The sequence below is a fragment of the Ornithodoros turicata genome, chromosome 1, assembly GCF_037126465.1.
Source record: "Ornithodoros turicata isolate Travis chromosome 1, ASM3712646v1, whole genome shotgun sequence".
In the NCBI taxonomy this organism is placed as follows: Eukaryota; Metazoa; Arthropoda; class Arachnida; order Ixodida; family Argasidae; genus Ornithodoros; species Ornithodoros turicata.
In genome coordinates, this window is record NC_088201.1 from 166,565,392 (window position 1) to 166,584,193 (window position 18,802).

Consider the following 18,802-nt stretch of genomic DNA (forward strand, 5'->3'; position numbering starts at 1 on the left):
ACGTAGTCCTGGTAGGGGTCCCAGATAGGCGAAGCATACTCAAGTTTTGGGCTGATGAAAGTCGTGTAAGCCAGCTTTTTTACATGAGAGGGCGCAAGCCTAAGATTGCGTTGTAGGAAGTCAAGGGAACGGTTAGCGTCGGCGACAATATGGGAATTGTGTTGAGACCATGAAAGGTCTGCAGTTAGTGTTACACCTAAGTATTCGTAAGATTCGACGCAGACGAGAGGAGAAGTGCCGGAGTGGTAACTTGAAATTTGAGAAAAGGACCGTGAGAAGGACAGAACTTTACATTTATGAGTATTGACAGGGAGTAACCATGCCGAGCACCAAGATGATACACGTACAAGGACCTCTTGGAGTGTAACACAGTCTAGGGTGGTAGATACTTTACGGTAGATGACGTAATCGTCCGCGAAAAGACGGACAGAAGAAGTTAAGCCGTTACAGATGTCATTAATGAAAACGAGAAATATAAGAGGGCCTATTACTCAACCCTGAGGGATTCCTGAAGTTACAGGTGCCAGAGAAGACGCTGTCTCGTTGGCTGTCACAAACTGTGATCTGCCGCTTAAGAAATTCTGAATCCATGACAGAACGAGGGCGTCAATATTGAGTTTAGATAATTTCGCAAAAAGACGGACGTGAGGCACCCGATCGAAAGCCTTCGCAAAATCCAAAAAGGCAGCATCCACCTGGCAACCCTGGTCGAAAAACTAAAAATGGCATGGGTCAGTCCAGCCAACTGAGTTTCACAAGAATAACCGCGACAAAACCCATGCTGTAGGGGAAAGAAAAAGTTGTTCTCCTCAAGAAAAGAAGTTAAATGTGACACTATAATGTGTTCCACGAACTTGCACGGCAAACAGGTTAGAGAAATAGTTTCTGGTGTCAGCTTTGCTACCTGACTTAAACACTGGAATGACCTTAGCAATTAGCCGGTCAGATGGTATGTCACCAGTGAAAAGGGACTGTGATAATATTAACGTTAAGAATTTTGCGGATATGTGTTTTGTATTTTTCAACAATTTGGACGTAATTCCATCAATACCACAAGAAGAAGACAGTTTACAATTTTCAATTAACTTAAGTACACCACTGTAGTTAATGACAATCCATGCACAAAAGTATGGCTGCCACAAGCAGGGGGAAAGACTATGCCGTCTGCGACAGTGACGTCAGATGAAAAGAGTCTATAGGACCGTCGAGCAATCGTTTCTCCCCACACGCGAACCGGAGTCATCTTGTAAACACGAGCCAGTCTCGACAGGAGGCGAAATCAGCTGTCAGAACATACGGGGCTGATTCCTAAGTAGGGAGGGAAGTGTACTACGATAGAAAAGTGTCTTGGCCTCACTTACGCAGTCCTTGAGTTTTCTCTCGGCGGTCTCATATTTTTCCCATGCGAGGGGAGACCCAGAAAATCTGGCTTGCCGAAATAACCGTTTCTTTTTTGAGCGAAGACGCTTTAGATTGGAAGTAAACCAACGGACCGTGGGACAAGAAGTGACATAGAACGTAGGTATATGTACATCTTCCAGTTTATTTATTATTTATTATATGCTGCTAATCGCCTTTTGGTGACCGTAGCAGGAACAGGCTACAATGTTTTGGATGTATAAATGAAGAGCAAACAACAACAAAAAAAAGGTTCAAACACAGTAATACATAGAACAGAGCGTAATGAAAACCTAGAACAAGCACCAGAACATAAAAAGAGGAAGTGCTTTACATCTACTGTGGGACGATGGCTGATGAGAACGCATGTAATGATGATGAAGTATCTCGTACGCTATAGTGCATTCCAGTCTGTTATTGTGCGCGAAAAAAAAAGAGAACCTGAATGCATTTATTCGAGCAAAAGGGGCAACAAACGTGTTGTTATGCCGGGATCGCACTGGCCTATTTTCGTTGCGCGAGATTTATTTGTTGATGTCGATACGAAGTTTTCCATTGACCATGAGATAAAGAAGTTTAAACGTGTCGCGTGGGCGCCGAGCAGTTCGTGGTTCGATATCAGCTGAGGCGTAAAGGATGTGACAGATGTTTTACGTTGATATCTTATTAAATATGAATTGAAGTGCCAGACGTTGTACTCGCTCGGGCAGGGTTGCGTTAGACTGTGCCCCAGGACCCCAGACTGAGGACGCATATTCCAGAACGGGTCGGACAAGGCTTTTGTAAGAAGTCAGTTTGGTTAGAAATGAGGCATGCTTCAGTCTACGCCTGATAGACCAGAGTGTCTTTGTGGCCTTTTGTGTTACGCTAGCTATGTGTATGTTAAAGTTCAGGTTGGAAGAGATGTGTACACCCAAATACTTATACACAGAAACTCTAGATAATACATCGGCAGTCAAAGTGTAGTCCCACAATAAGGGCGATTTCTTCTGTGTACTAGTTAGTACAGCACACTTGCTTGAATTCAAAGTCATTTGCCATTTGTTACACCATTGTGAGATAGACGAAAGACAGGAGTTTAAAGGGACTATCGCATCCGTCCCGGTCGATTCCGAAACTGTAGTGCCTTTTTACTCCGCGTTCATCACTGATAATAACGCCGAAAACCCGACGCGAATTGGCAGAGTCGTTCCTGTGTAGTTTGATATAAAACTTGGCAAGAGCAGACGACGCATTCCTGGATTCCCTCTCTGGAAACGTCACACGGACGAGGCCAATCACTGCGCGCCCTTTGACATGGAGAATACCAATCACGGAACGGCCGGAGGGACCTTGGTAGCCTTGGCAACCGACCGACAGGCGGGCGGGCGAGGCGGAATGGGGACGGCGTCTTCTCTGTTACCGGCTCACGGAATGTTGTTTCTGGTTAACGTTGAACGTGTTCGTACAGCCAGGAGCGTAACGCCGTGTTTCACGTAACATGGTTACGTCTGCACTCACACTGGTAAGCGAAAGTCAGCCCCCGTATTTACCGAGGACTTTTCACTTAGTATAGTGCGATGCGAACGCCAAGCAGACGATCTCGGAGACAACTGCCAGCGCTGCGCTCCCATTCGTGCGCCTGGCTTACGTCATCATCCTGTTGGCTGCAGATGGAATGCGGGCCTTTAAAACTCGTTTACTTAATATGTAAGCTGTTTTCGGAAGAGAAATTTGGCAAAGTTGACTCTGAAGCGGTGAGGAACATTACCCTATCGGTATCATACATACGTTCCCGGATGCGATAGTCCCTTTAACGAAAGTTGGTCAGCCGCACTATTAATTTCCTTGTAAACTACACAGTCGTCTGCATACAATCTAAAGGTGACATCATGAGAGCACACAATATCATTAATATAGATATTAAAAAGCAACGGCCCCAATACAGAGCCCTAGGGCACGCCCGATCTAACAGAGGACAGAGGTGACAAGGAAGAATTAATACTGACATACTGGGATCGGTTATTAAGGTAGGATTCGATCCAGCGCACAACAATGTCGTTATTAAGAAATTTTCGAAGTTTAAGTAACAGCTTCGTATGCGAAACACAATCAAATGCTTTAGAAAAGTCTAGAAAAATGACATCAACCTGCCCTTTCCTGATGAGCACTTCTGCTAGGTCGTGCACAAATTCGATGAGCTGAGTTGTGGTTGAGAGAACCCTACGAAATCCATGTTGGTTATTGAAGAAAAAGTTACGTTCCTCTAAGTATGAGGAGATATGACTGGCTATGACGTGCTCACGAATTTTAGAGCATGAACATAGTATTGAAATTGGGCGGAAGTTAGCAATGTCGATGTTTGTAACGGATTTAGGTTAGGGACTACCCTTGCACATTTCCACTCACTCGGAACCGTGCCGAACTGCAGGGACTTGACAAATAAAAGGTGCAAGTACTTAGCACACCACTCAGCGTAACGGACCAAAAACTGATTTGGAATTTCATCGACACCTGGTGATTTTGTGGGGTCCAAGTTTAGTAAGGCCGAAAAGCCACCCTCAAAGGAATCGTAATATCAGGGAGATCAAGATTAGTATAATCGGTACAAGGTGTTACACAATTGTCATTCACAAAAGATGAGGCAAAATATTCATTAAAAGAGTGCGCTATAACATCTGAGTCATCTATGCACTGACCATTTACTCGTATTTTGTGTAGGCGAGAGCTGGGTGTAGAAAGGTAACGCCAGAACTTCGCAGGGGAATTCTTCATAAAAGAGGCTTATATAGTTATATCTTGCGCTTTTAACCTTTGTTTTGAGATTTCGGACAGCGGTTGCGTAAGATTCCGTGTGTTGCATTTCGGCTTTCCGGAGTGGTTTTATTCTGCGCTTTAAATGAATGATATCTCGTGTAATCCAAGGATTACGGGTTCTGACGTGACGTTTTCTTTTGGGAACATAGCGGCACATATCGCCAACAGTCAGATGTCACTCTCTTAAACAAATTCCACAGCTCATCAACATTATCAACAGGCAAAGAACACAAATTCTGAAAATTATCGAAACGATGTTCAAGGTAATCTAATACACAGACATCATGTGCATTACAAAAATCGCATGTAAATTGTGAACGAACACAAGAGGTATGTTGACAGATGCCCTGGCATTCAAAAAGAACAAGTTTATGGTCTGATATGCCATCCAGTACACTCCAGTTATATGTGAAACGAGACAAGGGTTCTGAGATGAACAACAAATCTAACATACTGATGTGTGATCCAGAGACACGTGTTGCTTGATTTACAACTTGAGTTAGATTAAACGAGAAACAAGTGTCCAAGAGGAGGATGAGCGCTTGGCGAGTTGGTTGTACTAGTGCCTGTGGACCAGTCAATGTTAGGTAGGTTGAAGTCGCCTGCTAGAACCAGTTTTTTATTGTTTGCATAGAGAGACGCAAATGTGTCGTGTAACATCGTTATCACTGTATTGTCGGAATTCGGAGGCCTGTAATAGGCGCCAACTACAATCGAATTACCAGACAGCTCCAGTCTAATTCATACCATTTCTAATTGGTCCGAGTAGGGGCTATCAAGCACAAGAAAATTCATACCGCTTTTTAGGATAATCGCCACTCCTCCTCCTTTAGCCCCTATATCCCGTATAATCATGACGTAGCCTGGAGGGAAAACTTCTGCATCACCTATGTCTGCAGCCAAGTTTCGGTGACCACCACTACATCGGGTTCATAAAGGAGCAATATATGTTCTAAATGAGACGCTTTATTAACAATGCTTCTCGCATTTAGGTTGATTGGTGTGAATGGGGGAGTATACGAGATTTGGTTCCGATGTTGTCAGGGATTTGGAGCAGGTCTGGTTTGCTCGGAGGCAGATTGAAGCCCAAGCTGCGTTCTGCATTGATTAGCAGCATCCCACACAAAAATTTCGTTGTTGATACGAAGCTTGTCGAAATTCAGAGTTACTCTATCACGAGCAGCTCTGTTCGCACCGGCACTAAGCCAGAGATTACGTCGTATATCTCTTACTCTTTTAGAAAAATCCTCAGATATCGACATAGCTGTACCTTTAAGTTTCCTAGCATTCTGGAGAATTTTTACTTTTTAATTAAAATCAAAAAGCCTGAGTATGACCGGACGTGCCCGGGAACCCGAAGAGCGGCCTACTCTGTGGATACGTTCCAGAGACGTCGCAGGGACTTCAAGTGTCTTTGAAAGAATGTCGTTGATAACTTTCTCCCGTAATTTGTTAACGTCCTCGTTTTCTTCTTCGGGGATACCATATAGAACATTAAGTTGTTTCGGCGGCTTCTGTTCTCAAGGTCGTCAGTGTGCGATCTTAGACGTTCAACGGCGAGCTCAAGCTCGGCAATTTTCGCTTCCATCAGTGACATTTTGGAACTCAGTGTGTCAATGGAAGTAAGTTTATCTTCGATTGTCATCAGCCGGTTGTTGATAGCGTCCATGAGCGTGTCTGATCTAGCTTGTCCAGCTTTAATGTCTGTTCTGTCACGCGCAATCTGTGCTAAAGTATCAGTAGGCCCAGAGTTAAGCTCGACATCGCCACACAAATGAAGCAAGTCCAGTGCAACATCACATGGAAATGTCACAAGTGTACACATAAAGAGATGCACTAACTTGCGCAGGACGGAGTTTACAGCATCGTAGATGTTAAGAGCAATATGGCAAAACACTGTGTTTGGGCACGGCAGGAACAAGCAGACGTCACTACTACGAATAGTGCTGTGAACGTTACTCACCTGTATAAACAGGGAAAACGGGTTAGGCATGTCGTTCGATAAGTGTCTGCCGTGCCCGTTGACGTGCGTGGGAGCTTCGTCGCTTTTAGTAGTGGTTCCACCGGATGAAGCTGGTGACGGCAGTTCCGTTGTAAACCAGTCCACCGTCGAGAAGAGGGGAAACCCTTTTAGATAGTCAGGAAAATTGCCGCCCCCACGTGTAGCCGGAGAAAGGTTCATCAGAGTACACCGGCGCAGCGAGCAGGAACAACTGTATAAACAGGGAAAATGGGTTAGGCATGTCGTTCGATAAGTGTAGCCGATAAGATAAGCCGTGCCCGTAAGTGCCAGTTCCTTAAGTTTCGCCTTAAAGTGACACAGTTTTGCTCCACGGTCCTCAAGTGGAAATCGGCAACAAACACATCAAAGAAGGATGACAGTGTGGTATTAATCGCTGTATAGTTACCAGCTCTATGGTTTTTAAGAGGCTTTAAGGTTTTAAGAGGCTACTGCGCATTCGGGGCAAAGTAACGCGAATAGAGAAATACAGGAATTTATGATCACTAGGGTCATCGAACACAGAAAGTGGGGAAATAATGCTGGGCGCAGGACAAGGTCCAGGATAGCAGATGAAGTGATAGATACCCTTGTTGGGACCTTAACCAATCGCTCAAGGTTATAAGTGAGACATGTGTTTAGAAAATCACGCTCAGTATGCGGTAACCTCATTTGACAACGTTCCCGGGACCACGTGATAGCCGGAAAGTTGAAATATTCAAGCAGTAATACGGAAGATGACGGGAAACGATCAATTAGACTAGACAGTACACTGTGCAATTCACAAACAAAGGAGCTAGGAACAGGTGGGCGATAGCAAACTCCTTGGAGTAACTTAACATGGGCGCAGGAGACGGTATACGAAGTGTATGGAATGTACGAAGCAGGATTTCATTATTTGCAGAATGCACTGCAAAAGTGACAGCCTGGACTCTGCTTGGCTTGGATGTAACATCTGTTTAGCAAGACACAGCTGATCCACGTCCAAGTCAGCGTGTCGAGAACAATTCTTTGCAATATTTCTTGGATGGCAGTAGACAATGATGACTGTGTGACAATTTATAGGCAATCCGCCACTAAGCTGTGTTTTTTTTTTTGCTTTTTTAATGATCATTTTGGTTCGCGGAGCATGACAGGTATTGTATATGTGCGTGCGCAGATAATTTCGAAACAGTTCACAAAATAGAAGAAAGAAAGAAAATGTTCGTAAATGTTGGCTATTTAGTTGATCGTTAGAAGCCTTGGCTGCTATGGCCTCGTCTGATGCCGACTACCCAGAGGGAACAGTGCTCTCCTGTGGAGTTCCCGTTTAAAACCTGAGGTGGAGATCCGGACGTCCACAGGATATGATCATTTTGGGGAGTTGACATGTAGAGGATGTCCTGTGGAGCTCCGCGTGGCCGCAGTTTTGATATCCTGTGGAAGTCCTGCTATGATCATCAGAGGTCAAAGCAGGGACTGTTACAGCTCATGCACCCACAGCTGTCTTAGCAGGATTATCAGCCTTAACAGACACGTATTCAAAATGCATAGTGTTTTTATTGGAATTTATTGTAACAGCATATGTAACATATAGAAAAACACCGTAGGAACTAAGAACAATATATTTTTAAACGCTAGAAATGTAGGTAGCATGGGAATACAGTGTTAATTTTCAACGTTCACCAGGCTCACAAATTCTGCACAGCGTACTTGTGCAATTAAAACGCGAAACCCCGCAAAAAAAGTACAAGCACTCGTAACATATGACAGTCAGGACCAGTGCACATTTGTGAATTAAAAAAAAAATAACAGCAACAAGCGATTGGGCCACTCAGCCAAAATGTTTTGGAAATGAAGTCGTATTCACTTCCAAAGAGACACTGTACATTGGTGTTTTCGCGGGCTTCTACAAGTACGAGAGCCCTGTTCGCCTGTGGGTCGAAATGAAGGGTGAGATGTGCAACTTTAATTCGATTGCGTGCACAAACAACAGTAATGTGAGAAACTGCTTGGCGTATTAAGTCACTGTGTAGGTAATGTCTCTGTTTCTTACTCATTCGGCTTGAGAAACTGAGTTGGTTTATGGCAAGTCGAATTTGTGCTGTGCTACGTCATCCCGCGTTCCTCTCTCTCGTGGAATACATGATCCATGCAGCATCCCACCACGGAGTCGATTTGGACAATCCGTGAAACAACCACAACGGGACCTCCTGCGGATATACGGCTACGGATATACCTCCCAGGAAAGTCCCACGGAGATCCATGTTCGGATATGGACATTGGGATCTATTTCGGACGTCTGTGGGATATGGTGTTCTGTCTGGGTAGTCAGAAAAAAAGAGAAAATGGGGCACTCTTTACTGCAACCCGCTTCACTTACCGGTGGTGGTGGGCAAGAGGATTGCTCATATGTTGTAGCGTGATGAGAAATCATGCGCAGTAAACAGTGGGAGTCGCAAACGTGTCATCTCCGCAATTTGATAAACGAGAATAATCAGGTGTAGTCGCTCGCCCTTAATTTTGATGAAAGAAAAATTACAACAGGTTACGATGAATACACTTATAGTTCGACAGCTTTTATTTTCGGCATCATACATAAGTGCATTACGCCGCACATCTCGAAGCAGTGGGTAGGGTTCCTTAAAAGTCATCATGGCTGCCGCCGGTCCCGCAATTAATATGTTCGAACGAAAGAAAAATAACCCATAGTATATACTATGATCGGACAGACAGGTATGGTGAACTATAGTTTACCATAGGACAGGTCATGGTAAGCTAGTACAGCCATTGTGTGGTAACGACGGAAGACAAAGACTGTGTGGGTTTCGTCAACATGTAGAATGCAAAGTCTCTGAATCACTTTTCCAACGCGATTTTCTGATATAAATAGGTAAATGGTGCGCATTCCAAAGAGTAGTATACGTCCTTTCGTGTACACAATTTCCTTTACAACGTGTTTCCTATTTATTTATTTATTTATTTCGCAATACTGTTGGCTCGCTGGAGCTACAACAGGGGTGGGAATGAAGTCCTTTAAAAGCTGCTAGCTTGCATAGCAGTACATGAATAATACAAAAAGAGCAATACGAAAACGGTGTTGTAAAGAGTGACACACGCGAGAACCAAGCATTAGTCATCTGGGATTAACTAGTTCCTTTGATGAGCTTCTAAAAGCTTTACAAACTGCGCAAATGAATTGGCGGCACATGCGTCGCACGGTAACTGGTTCGAGTCCGAGTTTGTTCTTGGCAGGAATGAATGCTTGAATAAGTCTGTTTCGCAATGGAACTCTTTCAGTGAGGAAGCATGGCGGTCTCTTAATGGCAGGTGATCTTTGGGCTCGACAATGTGTTTCAAGTGTGTTCAATGTATTTCAAGTGTTTCATGTGTTCAATGTGTTTGCACTTCATGTGATTATGAAGGATAAGGTATAGAAGCTTGAGCCTTTCGTTTAGGCTACGGGTCTCAATCGCTTCTAGGTTCGCCTGAAGGCACATGGCAGTAGGGGAGTCTTCCCTTCGATAGGTATTGTAAATGAATCTAACAGCTAAGCGCTGAACTCTCTTTAATTCGGTTTTCAAGGTTTTAATGTATGGGTCCCAGATGGCTATTGCGTACATGATGATCGGTAAGACTAGAGTCTTATATGCCAACAAACGTACCTCCGGGGTAGCAAAACCAAGCGATCGCCTTTAAATAAAATAACTTATTTCGACATTTTCTAAGCACATGCTGCACATGAGAGTTCCATCTTAAGTCGGAAGTGAGAAAGGCTCCCAAATACTTGTATTTGTCAATCTTCGTTACTTGCATTCCGTGCAAAAAATAGGCAGTGGGTATGCACTTATTCTTCCGTGTAACAGACATAAAAAGGGTTTTCTCAGAATTCAGTCGCATTTGCCATCGCTTGCACCAATTACTTATTTGGTCCAAGGAGTTCGTTCTGAAGAGTGCCACTGTCCGTGTCAGACTGAATTTCATTGTATAGTACGCAGTCGTCAGCATACAGACAAGCTTTACACTTGACGTCATTTAACGTATCATTAATGAAGACCAAAAATGGTAAGGGACCCAGGACAGAGCCCTGGGGCACCCCGGAAATTACGTCTAACCGCGAGGACCTATGGCCGTTATATTCAACAAACTGTGACCTTCCAGAAAGATAATCCTGAAGCCATGCTATGACCCGGGGATTTGGGATATATGCTGCGAGTTTTAGCATCAGTTAACGTCAAATGCTTTTGGAAGGTCTAGGAAGAGCACATCGGTTTGTGAATGACGGTCAATTGATAATGTCAAGTCATGAACAATTTCAGAGAGAGCCGTAACGGTCGAGAACTCCCTGCGGAAACCATGTTGTAAGAACGTAAGCATGTGGTTCTCCTCAAGGTACTCTGTTATGTGCTTACAAATTATATGTTCTAGCATCTTACTACAGTTGGATAATAGAGGTACTGGCCGGTAGTTAGATGCCAGGGATGAGTCACCAGCTTTGAAAATGGGTATGATCCGTGAGCATTCCCACTCTGTCGGAACCTGATCTACATTAAGTGACATTTCGAAGACAATTTCGAGATACTGTGCAACCCAGTCAGCATATCTCTTAATAAACTCGTTAGGAACCCTGTCTGGTCCTTGGGGCTTCCTAATATTCACGTTCCTGAGCAACTCAACAATTCCGTTAAGATCAAACGCGATGTCTTTCATTTGCGGCATCATGCGCGGGGTCGTCTCAAAGATGGCTCGAAATCCGTCGTCAGGGACAAAAACAGACTTAAATCCAAGATTGAAGTGGGGGGGAGGGGGTATGTTTATTGAGAAAAAAAAGCAAGGAAAGGTTAGTCAGGCAAAGGCCGACTTGCTATTCCTTTCGTAAAGAGGAACGGAAAAGGAAAGGGGACAAAAAGATAGGAAGAAAACGAAAAAAGGAAAGAAGGCGGCAAGAAAGAAAACGAAAAAAAAAGGCGAAAGAAAGAAAGTAAAAAAAAGAGAGAAAACGAAAAAAGGAAAGAAAACGAAAAAAAGGTAAAAAGAAAAAGAAAGAAACGAAAAAAGAAAGGAAAAAAATGAAAGAAAACGAAATACACACACACACATACACACAGACAGATACACAAAAGGGCCTTAGAGGCTGGTCGAGAGACCGGTTGCACGGAGAAAGCTCAAGAGGGCAGACGTAACTGCCCCCTGGTTGTGCAGGACCGGGCCGAACAGGGACGTTAGGGTAGCCAAGTTGTCGCAAGTGGCGTTGGAGGACGAGTCTTTCTGGCTAGCTGCATCCACCGCACTAACTTCGCTGCCATTCATGAAATACATCGGTTTGAGTGGCTGTTAGGAAAAATCGTTCGCCAGAACTTCTGAGGGGACGAGTGTAGCAACGACGGAAGTGTTTTCCCGTAATATTCCCTTTTAGATTTCCCGATCTCGTTTTTAAGTTCTCTACATAATCTGGAAACAGCTGTCCCATTTCCTTTACGCCTCTCCCGTATTATGCGCCGGTTCAAGTGAATGATAGGCCGTGTTATCCACGGTTTACGCACGTTTATTTTACGGACCTTAATTGGGACGAACTTAGAGATGCAACTATGTACGATATTCTTGAAGGCTTCCCAGGCAAAATCTACATCCCTGTATCTAGAGCACGACCGCCTCAAGTAATCCAGCGATCTCTCCAAGGAGTCTATGATCTATGAGTCTATGATCAACATCATCAGCTCTAGAGAAGTCATGAAACCTCTGAATTTGGAACTCTGCATGTGCACACGTGCCTACGCGTCCCTCCAAAATGACAGTTTTATGATCCGATGGGCCATCAACCACTTCACAGTTCCATTGTTCGAGATTCATAGCATTAGTCAAAAATGCTAGATCAAGCAATCACAAGATCAGGCACTGTTAGCTTGTACCCTTGTATATATCTTTGGCATATTGACACAGGTCATAAGAGAATGCAAGGCTCAGCAACAAATTAGCACTTTGGCAGTCACCAGCTTATATATAAAACGTTTCCCAATTAATGTTCGGCACATTAAAATCCCCAGCCAAAATCAGCTTGGAAGATGAGTTAACTTTGGATGAGATGTAACTGTGCAAAGATTCCAGGTTGGGAGGTGGGGTGCCAGGAGGTCTGTAAACTGCATCAAAAACCAAGCTAGTATCATTAAATCTTATTTTACAAAAAAAATCCCTCAATATCAAGACGATTCATCGGAAAGTATGCCAACGATTTCTTTATTATCAGAACCACTCCACCACCTCTTATCTCTCTATCTTTCCTAAGAATACCATAATTTTCCGGAATCAGTTCACAGTCTAGCACGTACTTCCTCAACCAAGTTTCCGCCAGTACAACAACATCAGGTTCTTATGACATCAGAATGGCCTCTATACACTCTAACTTGTTTACTATGCTCCTGATATTAATATTCAGAAGTCGAAAAGAACCTCGAAACCCTTGTTGTGTATGTCATTCTACAGTTGAGCTCTTGTCCAGTCTTTCGCGTTCGCTTGTTGTCTCATTCCATGTATACACTTCTGAATTTACAAACGGACGATCAAAGCGCAACTGAACTTTCTTCCTTTCCCACCGCTCTTCGGCTGTGCTGTCCCATAACTTCCGGCGCACATGCTGAATACGTTTCGAGAAATCTGCAGCAATACGATATGGCGTTTGTTTCGGTTTACCTCCGTTCCTGAGCACAAGTAATTTCTCACGATAATCATTTACGCGTAAGATAACGGGTTCTGGCCTATCACTTTCAGCACGTTTCCTGCCAAGTCTGTGACATGTCTTTCTAGAGTAACAATCTTCAGGTCCAAAATATCAGAGAAGCATATTTACACAGACGATCAGATAAATATTATTGTGTTTCGTCTTCGCGTTCTTGATACCCAAACACAAGTAGATTATTCCTACGACTTCAGTTTTCAAGGTCGTCTACTTGGCGTGCTAGGGCGGCGTATTTATTTGCCAATCTTTCTACTTTACTACATGTCCCGTCTATTTGAACTTGAAGTGGCTTAATCTCATTTGTCACGGTCTCGATCTTATCCAGACGTGATTGAATCTCCCGCAGTTTTGTTTGGTTTGTACTGATTTCACCCAATTGACCTTTAATATTGGCTATATTCTCGTCAGTATTTTTCTGCCTTGTTTTCATTTCTGCAATATCCTTGGCGATAGTCTCCTGTTTTTCTAGAATCTGCAGAAGTAGGTCCGTAGATTCTGCTTTTGCTTTAGCTGCCCTAGTTTTGGAATCATCATTGGGCCCAGGATTTTCTTCAACATCGCCAGAAAGCATCAGTAATGCGGAGAACACATCAGCAATATCGCAGTACAACAACAAGTATTGCTGCGGGCACAGCACGAGCAGAAGACAGCGATCGTCACTTTTCAAAGAAGGAACTTGTTTTACGTTACCAACCTGTAATGCGAAAAATATCGCATGGTTAAACATCCTGTTCGTACAGGTTGGGACAAAAGTTTACGGAACACGCGAGCAGCGTACTCTTTCTCCGGTGCGACACCCTAGCGGCGGCCGGAAGCGATTGAGTTTACTGTTTCGGAGGGGTGGATGGGTGCGCTGTTAGCGACACACAGCGGTAACTTGTACTTCCCAGGCACGCATAAGCGACACTGGAACCACCACTGTGTGTCGCTAACAGCGCATCCGTCCACCCCTACGGAACAGTGGACCCACACGATTCCGGCAGCCGCTAGGGTGTCGCACCGAAGAAAAAGTACGTGGCTCGCGTGTTCTGTAAACTTTTGTCCCAAGCTGTACAAGGTGTGCTATGCCCACTGAAGAAAACCTGTAGTGGGTGTGCTCTTGTAACTTTTGCTGCCGCTACTGTCGATGTCAACCTTGGATGCCGAGTAGAAACTCGAGTTGAGCAGAAGATAAGGCAAAACGAAGCGTTGGCACCAGACACCGATAGTTGAAGATAGATAGGCGCTTTGTTCAGGTCGGGGGGAAAGAAAACTTCCCGGATTCCAGCAGCAATGCATCCACTGTAATGCGAAAAATATCGCATGGTTAAACATCCTGTTCGTACAAGGTGTGCTGTGCCCACATTTACTACTATTATATTATACATATATTATTACTACTATACCCACACACTATAGCCGCGTTTACATGAATACGACACTAACGTATCGTATCCAGTTGTCGAATCGAATCCACCCATGTAAACGCGTCAATTCGCTAGGAGAGCGTATTATGTTCAATTCGCTAAACAGAGGTGGATCGAGACGGTGGATGCGCATTCAGACTGTGCATGTAAACAGACGATGCGCATAAAGGCAAGAAGAGAGGATTGTGGGAAGCGGCGTTCGGCTGCGGGCTAGTTGCGTTGTCTGCTACTCCCAGTCGGCATCACAAAATGATGATATTAGGGAGTTCACAGCCACGCTCCGTTTTGGATATGTAGGATAGTCTACACTGACAGAAGCAGCAGGGCTTGCAGCCGTATAACAGAATTCATTCTGGAGTACGCTTGAAAATGGGGCGTAGATGCTACGTTTTCGACGTTTCAGCGTTCGGTGCGAAGGTAGCGGGACACCGGAAACGGCGGTATTTGCGGAAGTGCGCCTCTAACTTTCCGATATGACACGGCGTGGCGCCACCTCCGGTCTGGGCTGGATGCGCATTCATGTAAACGGTGGCGTATCGTCTTCTGTCCGGTTTCGACTCGATTCGATACGCTTGTGTCGCATTCATGTAAACACGGCTTATTAATATCTTTCTTCTCTTCACCCTGAAAGAAGAAGAAGCAGCCAGCGGGCTCCTCGTGCCGTCAGTACCCAAAGTCAGACAACGTGTAGACCACTGATCTCTATGTATAAAGGCTGGATCGCGCATGGGAGAGGGGCTCATGGGGGAGAGGCGTGCTTTCGGGCCGCCATGTTGGGAGGCCCTAAAGTGCTGTGTGTGCCCATAGAAAACAATGGGAGGCAACAGAGATTGTGAGTATTTATTGCGCTGCTAGCATTGATCGTTGTTTGTCATCACACAATTTTGTAAGGTGCCAGTATACTGATGTATCCTAACAGTGTTTCGCAGGTGTCCTGCCGTTCGATTCTTAATTACGTTATGTTTTGCATTCCGAAACTAGACCGTCACTGCAGTGCAGCGCTGGGGATTGTACTACAACACGTTTCCCAGCCAATATTTCAATAAGAAACGACTTGAGGTTAACAACAACCATGTATATAATATCCCGTACTGCATTCTGGACAAAAATTGTTCCATAAAGAACGGTCCGGGAAAAGTTATACTCGCATGGCAGAAAGAGATGGTTCTGTAGAATCACAGCCGTTGTTTTAGCCGTGTATGCGTTTAGTATGATTTATATCAAGCATCGCCTTAGAAAGTGTCTTTTAGTAAACGACAGCGGTGCTTTGCCTCGCAAATATGGACACACTGAAGCAGCCCAAATGATTACTTCACGCAATTAGATCACACTCGTTAGGACAGCTAATCAGGTTGTGATGTAAGCTTAATCAATTAAGTTACTTAGAAAGTGGTAACACCTCCTTGAGACACAGGACTTATCTCTTTTTGAAGTACAGCCCTTCTGTGTTTGTTTGCTTCTTCCTTTATTTGTTCTGATTATTTGCAGGCGCGGTTGTGCCAAACTGAATGTCCTTCTCCAGCACTCACATGCTTTTGTTGAATACAACTGCAGCGTGAGAAAAGCTGCGTGGGGACGGGGTCCTGCTATCCAGTGCTGACTTTGTCATGCTTGTTATGTGGAGCATGTTCCAAAAAATGCAGCTCCACGTATGGTCTTCAAATTGCAACAGGACTATTTGGAGCTTGAAACATTTGTGATTTTGTCATTTTGGCCCTCGTGTACCCAGTCTGTGAAACGCAAACAAAAAAGTCTAACACGATATGCTTTTGTAATGAAGATCACTGATGATGAGTAAAGAGAATATACGAGTTCAAGTTTATTCAATATTTTATATCATTCATTATATTATTCAACATTTTATGTCATGTTTATACAACATCAAGTTTATTCAAGTTCAAGATTTATTTCTTGCACTTATGCGTTTCAGGATACAGTGAACGTGCAGGGAGGTCGCAAAAGACTACATTTATTGTTTTGTGACCCTGCTACAATGGTAATATATATTTTAGGAATGATAATGGTCAGGTACGCTCTCTAAATTTGTAGCACTCAATTTTAGGTTGGAATGAGCAATGAATAGCAACTTCCCTCCTGTTATTTTCTCATACAGTCAAGCTCCTTTACAACGAAACTCAGGGACAGCAAAAAAAAAATTCGCAGTAAAGGTATTTTCGTCAAAAAGAATGTCCATTATCGGACCTATAGGCTCCAGCGGGACCACAAAAAAAATTTGCAGTAGTTGTGTATTTTCGTTAAAAAGGTGTTCGCTATAAAGGAGTTTGGCTGTATATGCTAAATTTTAAATTTAGTGTGATCGAATATGTGATAATATAATAATATATAAGAATATAATATGTGATAAATGAATGTGATCAACAGTAGATGTAAACAACATGAGTTGCCAGACAAGTGCATTCTCAATAAATAATTTTCTTCTTATAGCGTATATGTGCATGCCTATTAACTGAAACAATTATCACAGTTCCCTGACAAGTTTTAATTTCTGAGAGTGTACTGTAGAGGCTGCTTAGATCTACAACAGTTCATACAAGGTATTATATACTGTGAATGCATTTAAAAATCCCATGTGACACATATGCCTTTACTTTCTGGAGGTGCTGTGGTAGTCAAAGTTTGTGGGCATTACGCAGGTTCTGCACCCATTTCTTGAGTATGTCGAGGCAGCTGTGAAGTAACCTGCATTGATGGTGATTATTTCAATTTTTATGGTGCATCGACAACAAAGGAAATAATACATCAGAAGATTGGTTTGGGTGCAACCAGTTAAAAATGAATATGTTGTTTAATAAATGCATTGGACAAATGTGAAAACATCAGTTTAAAACATGGTTTACAATCCCTGTATCTTCTAAAAATTAAAAAGATTAAAAACTATTCTAAAAAGAATATGGGGAACTCTTCTAAAAAGAATTATAATCTCTAATTATTATATTGCTGGGTGAAGGAGCCTAAAGTGTAAGGTGTGTTTCTGATGTTAACATGTAAGAAAATATGCAAAACTGAGAGAGGCTAAACACAGTGCGTGCACTGAGGTTGTTCCTTCCTGTAAAGTAGAAACCAGTGAATGAGGAATGTGATACTTACCTGTACACCCAGCCGTATCACTCTGCACAGATTATTCACTGGGTAGCCCTCATGACGAAACCTGTATTGAGAGACCACTTTTGCCTTAAAAACTGCTACAAATGGCACGACGCGCTACAAATTATTACTATCGTAACAAGCTGACGATACAGCTCAGACACAAAGGCGTTATTCAAATCGCGCCACACCACCGTTACGTAGGATTCTTTGTCACAAATCAAGCCAAGGCACGAAACTATACCAATACATGAAAAAAGGTGACAATCGTGGTCTCATTATGACGTAATACCGAACTTGTGCGTGAGGGTAATTCAAAGAAATGAATGTGGCACTTGCTTCCGCAGAGAACACCGTGTACCATGCTAGCAATGCATGCAAAAAAGCGCTCGAGTGCTCGCACATATATTGATGACAACACTACCTGTGTAGTGTAACGTGTTATTTCAAGCATATTATGCACTCAAACTGTATTTGCCGCCGGGTAAAATGCAAGTGTGCTCGATTGAACGTCGGAAGAGCGATCAAGCAACCTGCATCCAGTGCTCGTTTTGGGCAAAAAAACACTTCATAATGGTCAACTAAATATACAGAATGGACGTCAGTTTATTCTTCGATAAAGGGTGACTCACCTGTATAAATTTAGGCCCTGTAACCTTGCCAGTACGGTTGGTACGACCGTAATTGCAAGAAGTTGCCATGATCGCTGCGGCGACTGTTGTGGGTACAGTAAGATGGCGGCCGGTTTCTTCACGCTCGCGCTCCCTATCCGCGATCCAGCCTTTTACAATCGAGATCAGTGGTGTAGACACGCAAACGCGCGTGCATTCGTCATTTCCGATTTTGGTCCAGAAATATCACGTGGCTCAACAGTGCGTGACGCCATCCATCGCGAGGAGATGACATGAGAGGGTTGCGTGATTCCGCCTTAACAGTAACAGAAGATAGGGGGATACAGTCCCTGACAGCCAACAACACTCCACCACCTCTACGATTAGTACGATCACACCGAAGATAAGAAAAACCATCAGTTAGCTAGCTATCCAAAATTTCCGGACATAGCCAGGTCTCATTAAGGGCGACAATATCAGCGCCACAATCTTCGATCAAAGAACACAAACGATCGGTCTTATTGATAACACTGCGAACGTTACCAAAGAGCACACATGGGTTTTTAATGTGGGGTCATGGCGTGGTAACACCATTAGAGCACTTGTTGCGTTACTTAGAAGCCGAGACTTTGATCTCGTGATCTGTGTTTCCGCAGCAGTTGAATCCATGGAATGGTCAGTATTGATCAGGACTCTATGATTGGCTTCATCGCTCCAAGTAAAAAGCTGATTGTTAACAACCAACTTACCAAAAACAAGGCGGACCATTAGACCG

At 43.6% G+C, this 18,802-nt stretch overlaps 1 long non-coding RNA gene across 1 annotated transcript; it reads right to left on the reverse strand.

Moving 5' to 3' along the window:
* Positions 1-16,909: 16,909 nt before the first annotated feature.
* Positions 16,910-18,153, reverse strand: LOC135372651 (uncharacterized). The gene is made up of 3 exons (XR_010416058.1): positions 18,049-18,153; positions 17,420-17,480; positions 16,910-17,011 (listed from the first exon to the last, which is right to left on the reverse strand). It is a non-coding gene; the product is annotated as an uncharacterized LOC135372651 (long non-coding RNA).
* Positions 18,154-18,802: the final 649 nt, after the last annotated feature.